We start from the raw sequence: 8,512 nt of genomic DNA on the forward strand, positions 1-8,512 counted from the left end.
AGTACGTAGTAGTAGGTAAGGTAAGGTACGTACGTACTACTACGTACGTACTAGTAGTAGTGTGTGTGTGTGTGTAGTGTGTGTGTGTGTGTGTGTGTGTGTGTGTGTGTGTGTGTGTGTGTGTGTGTGTGTGTGTGTGTGTGTGTGTGTGTGTGTGTGTGTGTGTGTGTGTGTGTGTGTGTGTGTGTGTGTGCGTGTGTGTGTGTGTTTCTTTGTTCAGCTCTGGGTTTGTGACCTATGGCAAGAAATCCCAGTGCCTGGTGGGCTCAGATTGGCCTGGCTGAGGCTCAGGGAAACGCTTAGAGGTCTCTTGTTCCTCTATTTTTTTTGTATGACTTATGAAAGGATGGAAAAAAGTTTGTCAGATTAAGCCAAAAAGCATCAGCGCATATAAAATGTGGGAGCTGCTATTGGGACATTTTAAACTTGTACTTTGACGACCATAAGCAACCTCCTGTTGAGACTGGCACATTGAAACCTGCCTCTGTTTCTCAATTGATACCTTGATAGTGTGGAAAAAGGAAGATGTTTCCATTTCCCTGGTTCCACAACAGACATGCAGACTCAGTATTGACACTGCATGCTAATATAACATATTTCGACTTGTTTGTCATTTGTCCATGTGGCTGTCAAGGATCTTTGGCAATCAGTGCCGTATAATTACAACCACGAAAGCAGAGGGGAAAAAAGACTGATCAGCATGGAAACATTAATCACCAAGTGAACAATCGTAACTAAAAAGATGAAAGATTAACCTCTTCTCCTAATTCTTTGACTCTGTCACAGCTGTAAAAGTCAGTTTGTTTCAGCGAGACTGCTGAGATCAGCACATTTCTTCTCATAAGTTTTATTTTCAAAGAAAGGCAGGAGAGAAAGAATGAGGGAGGGATGGAGAGCAGACAGCTTTTGGACAGAGGGAACCCAAGGTAAGAGAAGCCAAGGCAATAACAACCTTGAAGATTTGTTGGAGGGACTTTTCAGGAAGTGGGCCCCCCTCAGTGGGGCAGGGGAGTGGGGAAAGTAAAAGGTTTTGAGGTAGTGGAATCACACAGTGAGGGGGAGACTTGGTGAAGAGGTTTGATAGAAGCTGGCAGAATACATGGTCACAGCAGAAACATGGGTAGACATGGTCCTTTCTGCACCTGTAATCACTTTGTCCATTCATTTTCCTGTTAGGGGATTTGTGAGTGTGCATGTTCCCTCGGTTAAATTACACTGCCTTTCTTCAGTTGTATGGCCAATCCGTGTCATGTGCGACTAAATACTATGCAATGGGTGTCTTTCACAGAACCTTAAAGGTGGGGTAGGTAATTTTGGAGAAACCAGCTCGAGTGCGCTAGAATTTGAAAATACACAACCGGAAAAAATCTGCCACTTCCTTACAGAGCCCCTCCTCCAACACACACGAACGCGCACATGACCAATGAGGGCACGAGATAAGTTTGTGCACAGATGGAAGGCTGACAGGCAGGTAGGCCATCCAGTTATATTAGCCGGGCCGGCTAAAATAATTGTTCGTGCTTTTTACAGTACGGCTTCCACAGATGACATTTCTTTATGGATTTTTTGTCAAAGCACTTAAGATATTCATTGCTATCGGGATATTAAGAGCATTCCATGGAATATAACAACAAGTGTATCTCAAGCCGGTTTCTCAAACTTACCTACCCCACCTTTAAAGTGTATCACTGTTAAGCATATTGAGACTGAAAACCCATATAAAATATGTTGGCTCGATAAAACAGTCCTAGAAAAAAAAGGTTAAAGTTATTATCTGGTTCTCGATCCATTTCTCTGTGACAAAATCAGAGAAAATTGTATGAAACTGAAAAAAAGCTCAGACACTTCGTTTGCTGTCGCTTTGTAACAATTTTCTTTTCACTTTCTTGCTCACTGGCCAGCAGACAATCGACAAGACATTTAGCAGGAACTAAGATTGATGCTAGAGTCAGAAAGGATGAGACGTCTCAAAGACAAGAACATTACGACTTGGGTTTAAGACGTATCATTTTACCCTAACACACCTGAGGTGTCAGTGCTCTTTCTCTGTGCACACGTGGGTTTAAAGCTCAAGTTTAAGTGTCAGGTGTCACTTTCTCATCAGAACCTTTTATTGTTTTATAACAAACACAAGCACAGAAAATTATCGGTTACTTTTACGGTTGATAATCAATTCAAAGTTCTCAGATGTGGATATTTGCCGTTTTTCTTGGGCTCACATAATAATAAAGTGGTATTAAGGCATAATATAATGAATATCTTTGGACTCTGAGTTAGAGAAAAAGGTGACATTTGATCACTGTTGACTCTATATTGTGATAGGCATGTTTTGCCTTTGTGTTATGCCATGCACAAAGACAAATAGATAGAAATATTCCTTTCCACAAATCCATGACAGACATGTTCCTGGCAGGACAGTTTCTGTATTATGGGGGAGATATTTTTGTTACTCCCACCTCTCCCTGGCCTGCACTTTCCCTCTCTGTTGGTGGTAAGGCCTCCACCACATGCACAAACACACTGTGGATTGCTGTTGTTCTTTCCAGCCCTGCTGCACTCCTGGTCAGTTTAACACCACGCTTGCTAGGAAGTACATGGAAAGTCGTTGCTACGGTAACAGTCAGCATTTGGATTTGTGCGCTGGAAAGATAGAAAAAAATAATAATAATAAAGTACCGACAGAGGGACAAGAAGAAAAAGGAAAAACGGTTTTGCAGTGCAGTGTCTTGGTTTCTCTCTGATATGTCCATTATGACTTTGACCTTTTAAAATGGTTATTTTCTTTGTAACAAAATATGATGGTTTGGCTCAGTCAGAAACATATCAGTAGTCCAGATGACCCAGCTGTGAGCACACAGACTGACATGTGAACAGCACTTTGTGTTGTAATAAACTTCACTACATCATGTGTAGGATTTGCAGAGGCCTGCAAGAGATCATCTGCTCCCTATAGAGAACATTAAACAGACACACACAAACACACAAACATCTGTCAAAACACTAAGACTGAAAGGAGGGGTGTGTGTTCGTAGAGGTGCTCTTTGTGTGCGCAAAACTGTCTTTGCTCTGTAAAGAATAAACACTGCTTTCTATGAAGATTCCCAACATGTTTTATTAAGTGTGAGTGCATGTGTATGCTATTGTGAAGTTTATGAGCATTTGTTCATTTGTAACTTTGGGAAGACACATGTGTGTCACAGGTGGTGAAACCTTAACAAACTCCATGTAAACACCAGCAGAGACTAAACAAGTCAGACACGAAGACGGAGTAAACAAGAGAGGCCAAACAATTTTCTGAAAATGCTTCTACAGACAACTTCTAAATACTTAAACATGTGCATATTTGTGGTGCTGGGGTAAAAGAGATCTGCGTGAGAAAACCATGAACAGAGAGCACTGTTTTTAAGGGTCAGGGGCAGGGCTTAAAGTCACAGGGTCAGAATTGAATAAACACAAATAGTAACTCTGTTGGATCTGTTGGGGGAACATAAACAGAAGTTGGGGGGAAAAGAAACAGAAGAGAGGTCTTTGATGACAAAACAAGGCTCTCCACATTGTTCTTTAAGAAAAAGTTATTTGCTCCATCTCTTTGCAGATGTTGAATGTCATCATGAAAGGAAATATTGTTCTCATTTCTTGTCACTGGGATCTTTTCTTTAAATTCCTTTTTTGTCCCTGGCATGAAAAACATGATCATCTCAGGGTATTAGTTTATCGAAATGCAGAATTGAAGATTGAAGAAGATTCAACTTATTGTCATTACGTAGTACAGGTACTATGTAACAAAACGGTTTCTCTGCATTTGACCCATCCTAGTGTTAGGAGCAGTGGGCTGCCATTATGTACGGCGCCCGGAGAGCAGTGTAGGGAACGGTGCCTTGCTCAGGGACACCTCGGTAGCACTTGGTCTTTTCGGGACTTGAACTGGTGACCTTCCAGTTGCCAAGCAAAGTCCCTATGGACTTCGCCACCACCTTCCGAGAAGATGAGAAGATTGCTGAGGTCACGCTCTCTGACATCTCCTCCTTGCCCACTACACAGACTCAATTTCTGAATTTGATCGGGATAATTGGGAAAATATGCTGAACCATTCAGCACTTCAGTCTGTGTGAACATCTGTTCACGATTTCTGCCTGCTACCCAGACATGATCTGAAGAGCACAAGACAAATGTGAGGTTGTTTCTTGTTGCTTCGACAAAACGTTTGAGGTTGTGTACCGTATAATACAAGGGCTGAAGCGGAGCAATACAGCTGACGTTGGAGCATATCAAAAATCCTCTCCAAGTTTTCCTTTTTGGCAAAGATAATGTATTTTATTTATCTAACCTTATTTAACCCGGCATATCAACTATCAAAACATTCCTATTCAGCTTGGATACCACACGAAATATGAAGATATATATATTTAACTGTACATTGGTAAGAGTGAGTTAGTGTAAAATACTCTTTAGTAACATCTGGAACTGGTGTTTCACCCCCCCTCCTGCGAATACCAACTGTGTTACATCAAGATGCAGGGGTCCAGATTATGTTTGTGTGTGTGTGTGTGTGTGTGTGTGTGTGTGTGTGTGTGTGTGTGTGTGTGTGTGTGTGTTTAAAAAAAAAAGAAGGGTGAACCAAATTCCTTGAGTAAATATATGGCCTGTAGAAAGTGGAAGGGTCACTAGTGGGGGGGAGGGTGTCTGGAGAATTGAGGAAGAGAAATGGAGAAATTATTAAGGTGGGTAATATAAGAGAAAGAAGAATAATTGAGTGTATTGTTCTAGATGTATATATGTGTGTGTGTGTGTGTGTGTGTGTGTGTGTGTGTGTGTGTGTGTGTGTGTGTGTGGACACAGCTGTGACTCTACTTAATATCTCCCCATGCACAGCTGATAATATCAAACATTGCCCTTGTTAACCAAGAAGACGTCAACCTTACTGTCTCTGCAGGCTCAGTTTAACAGCAGGAAATGTCAATTGTCCTGGATTAGGTTGCTGTGATAATATAATTATAAATAAAATAATAAAGAACGCTTTCATCTCCATGATCTCAAGTTTCTATCTGGCAAAGCGTAGAAATGACACTGCTCTACAAAATGTGTAAATATATGTTTTGGTAGGGATGAAGGTTTGGGTTCAGCCAGATTTTAATACAATTAAACTTTGTATTTGATACAACAGACCACAACATCTAAATCTGTTTTGTCAGAGACATTGCTCTAGTGATTACTGACCTCCTAAACTGTGGAGTATCTCAGGGCTCTATGCTCGGCCCCCATCTATTTTATCTATATGCTTGGTTGTTAAATATGTTATCGTAAAAATATATTTTCATAGCTATGCCGATGACTTTATTTATCTGTATTATCAGGACCAACAAGCAGTCTGCACCCTGAAAAAAAATCTATTAATATCAGAATCTGGAATTATAATGAAGTTGGTAAAAACATTTTTTATAAAATGTTTAAAATCTGATTGTTTACCTAATAATAATTGACAGTTAACTTGGCTGAGTAGCAAAGCCCACTCGCATTCAAGTTATACAGAATGTATATTATGATAACAATTGCTTTTAGTTTCCGTTGAGAAGAAGTTATATTTTGTATTTGTATTACTTTGAAATGCATTCCATTGTCTAGCTCCAGCATATATTTGTGATCTTGTGTCAGTTTTTAATAAATATATTCATTATTTGCTAGTGTATTATTATAGTTGTCACCCAAACCATGACTATACAGATTATGAAGCTGTTACATTTCTTGATTGAACTTCACCTATCCACAAATGAACTGTAGCAATTAAAACCCTTGACCCAAATCTTCAGCATTATTTATAGATTGCACTACTTTTATATAGACCTTACTGGGTCAGAATATATGAAAAACAGGCCTGCCATCTCCTGCCCTCTTTAGGTCTTCTGGGACTGATCTTTAAAATCCCTTCTTTAAGTCGTTAATGCTTGTATTTTGTCCGTTCCTAGAGCTTTCTATCCAAAGAAATACCAAATAGTCTAAGTTTTAGAAACATGCGCTCGGAGTTGTTCGATGTGGGAATACCAGTGGAGAGAAGGTCGGCTGTGGCCAGGCCAAAGATTGATTAATGTGCTGCCCACACAGCAGCCTCACCATAAATTGGAGAGAAAGAGAAAACAAACCTTCTGTTGTGGATAGCGATGTCTTTGAAAGCAGTAAAGAGAGCACTTCATATGTTGTTAACATTATGGGTTTATGATTTGCACACATATTCAAGACTTTAGCCTTTGTAACAACTGCGCCATTTCATAGCTGTTCTTCTCACTCCTGACCGGTTACTCATGTTTTGGTCCCTTCACATGTTCAGTTTGCATCTGCTCTCCGCTGCTCTCACAGCTGTGAGCCAGCATACGTTCCCACACAATCGATCCCTGCAGTGTGCACACACTGTCTGTGGGAGTCAAAGATGTGATGGGAGGCTTTGTATCCGTATGAATCAATTGGGAATTCTATTGATACTTGAGTAACACTTGACAAACAGGGGGGAGGTATAGTTTATGGGTGTGTGAGATTAGCGTGGGTTAAAGTATAAAATGTGCACCAGGTGGGAATCCCCTCTAATTGATTCCTTTTTTCGAAAGTCTGCAAGTAAAGTATATCTTTCTGCTGTCTTTTGCAGATAAACATACACATGTAGAGCTACGGAATGTTCAGCCTGATGTAACGTATAACAGCTCCCCTACAGAGCATGTTTGTGTCTACATGATGTCATATATAGTGCCTCTTCACAGCTTTTGGACCCAGAGGCTTATACATAGACATAGGAGTAGTGTAATGTGTGTCTAGAAAGTGGGTGAAGATAAGGAACTTTAAACAAAATCATAAACGTAACTGTAATTGGTCTAAAATATTGCAAATAGATAATGATCACATATCCATCACCGTTCAAGGTGGCATCTTCAAATTATAGCCTTACTTTTAGTTTTATGTTAAAAAACTGTCTCCATCTGCCTCTTGCCCGTCTCTTTCACTTTAAGTCCTAACCAAGTGATAGGGCTATCTGCCACACACTGATAACAGGGGTGTGGACATACAAACACACACATATTACTGTACATCAACAACATCAACTGCTGTCTTGTTACACGTAAAAAGAAAAACAGAGGTAGATGGAAACCGGGTTCCTACAGCTAAGGGGAAGTTAGATTTAAAAAATGTTTTGTAGAGGTATTCAGTAAATATAGATGTTACAATTTGTGTTTTTGGAGTAACAGACAAAAAAAGATCTTACCTCGCATGTTAGGACTTTTGTAAGATTGATTTAAGACATTTCAATCTTAATCAAGGCCTTGTTTTTAGATGAATCCATTTATTTTTAAGACTTTTTTTAAAGGATCTGCAGTGGAAAGTGTAAACGAACTATATATTAAAATAACTGAATAATTGATTCTAAGAAGCAGAAATCTTACTCCGTCATCTGTGACACACACACACACATATGCTAGCCAGCAGCTCACATAATATAAATTGACATTTAGATGCAAATAGACAGAAGTTTTGTATTCTGCAGCCACTTCACTATGGGAATGTGCTGTAATGTGCGGTACTCAAAGATAAGATTAGACAATGGTTAAAGAATGTAGTTCAAAAGAAGACAAGTAAGTATTCTGAGGAGGATCAATGTAAATGAGATGAAATTAAGGAAGAATGTAGCGTATGAAATGAATGCGGGTCAGATGGAGAAAATATATGAAGGGGGTTTAAACCACCTGTTGTTTTGCTGTCTTTCACCTCTCTCTGTCTGTCTGTCTGTCTGTCTGTCTGTCTGTCTGTCTGTCTGTCTGTCTGTCTGTCTGTCTGTCTGTCTGTCTGTCTGTCTGTCTGTCTGTCTGTCTGTCTGTCTGCATAGTTTCACTAAACTCCTCATGTTATACTCCGTGAGAATGAAACGCTTAAGGATATGTCAAGACTCAATGTACAATATGCTGATAGAGTGGAAGAGCCAATTTCAAAGCCGGTTTGTGATTTGGATATGAACATGAAGCAGGACTGATATTTGTCCAGATCAATGCTTTGATCCTTTTCCTACTGCAGTGCCCTAAGATAATAAATATAGCATTAAGCAGGTCTATTAAATTCAATCAACCCTATACACCAGGTTTTATGGAAACCAAAGCCACACTTCCTCTCACAAAGAGGCTGTATGTGTGTACACTTGTGTTGTTGACAAAGTACTCATGGTATGGAACTGCCTTTGACGACTCTCTCTCTCTGTGTGATCGCCACATTGGAGACTTTTGAACCCTCAGGGGTCTTATAAGCCTTGACATTTTGTACGATATATATTATTGTTGGCATTTACAAGGCAATTGTTATAGACATTTCTACAGCATGAAGTAACACCTTGGAGGGAGTTGTTATCCAGCACACTCTCTTCAGTCTGTGTACAAATGACACGACTTTGCTAAGACGTGCAATAGATACGCAGAAGTCCGATTTTGCGTGCATATGATACTCCCATGTTACGTTTGTTATGAACATATGTCAAATACGTTTT

The sequence above is a fragment of the Notothenia coriiceps genome, unplaced genomic scaffold, assembly GCF_000735185.1.
Source record: "Notothenia coriiceps isolate Sejong01 unplaced genomic scaffold, NC01 NC01_scaffold00006931, whole genome shotgun sequence".
NCBI classification, from domain to species: Eukaryota; Metazoa; Chordata; class Actinopteri; order Perciformes; family Nototheniidae; genus Notothenia; species Notothenia coriiceps.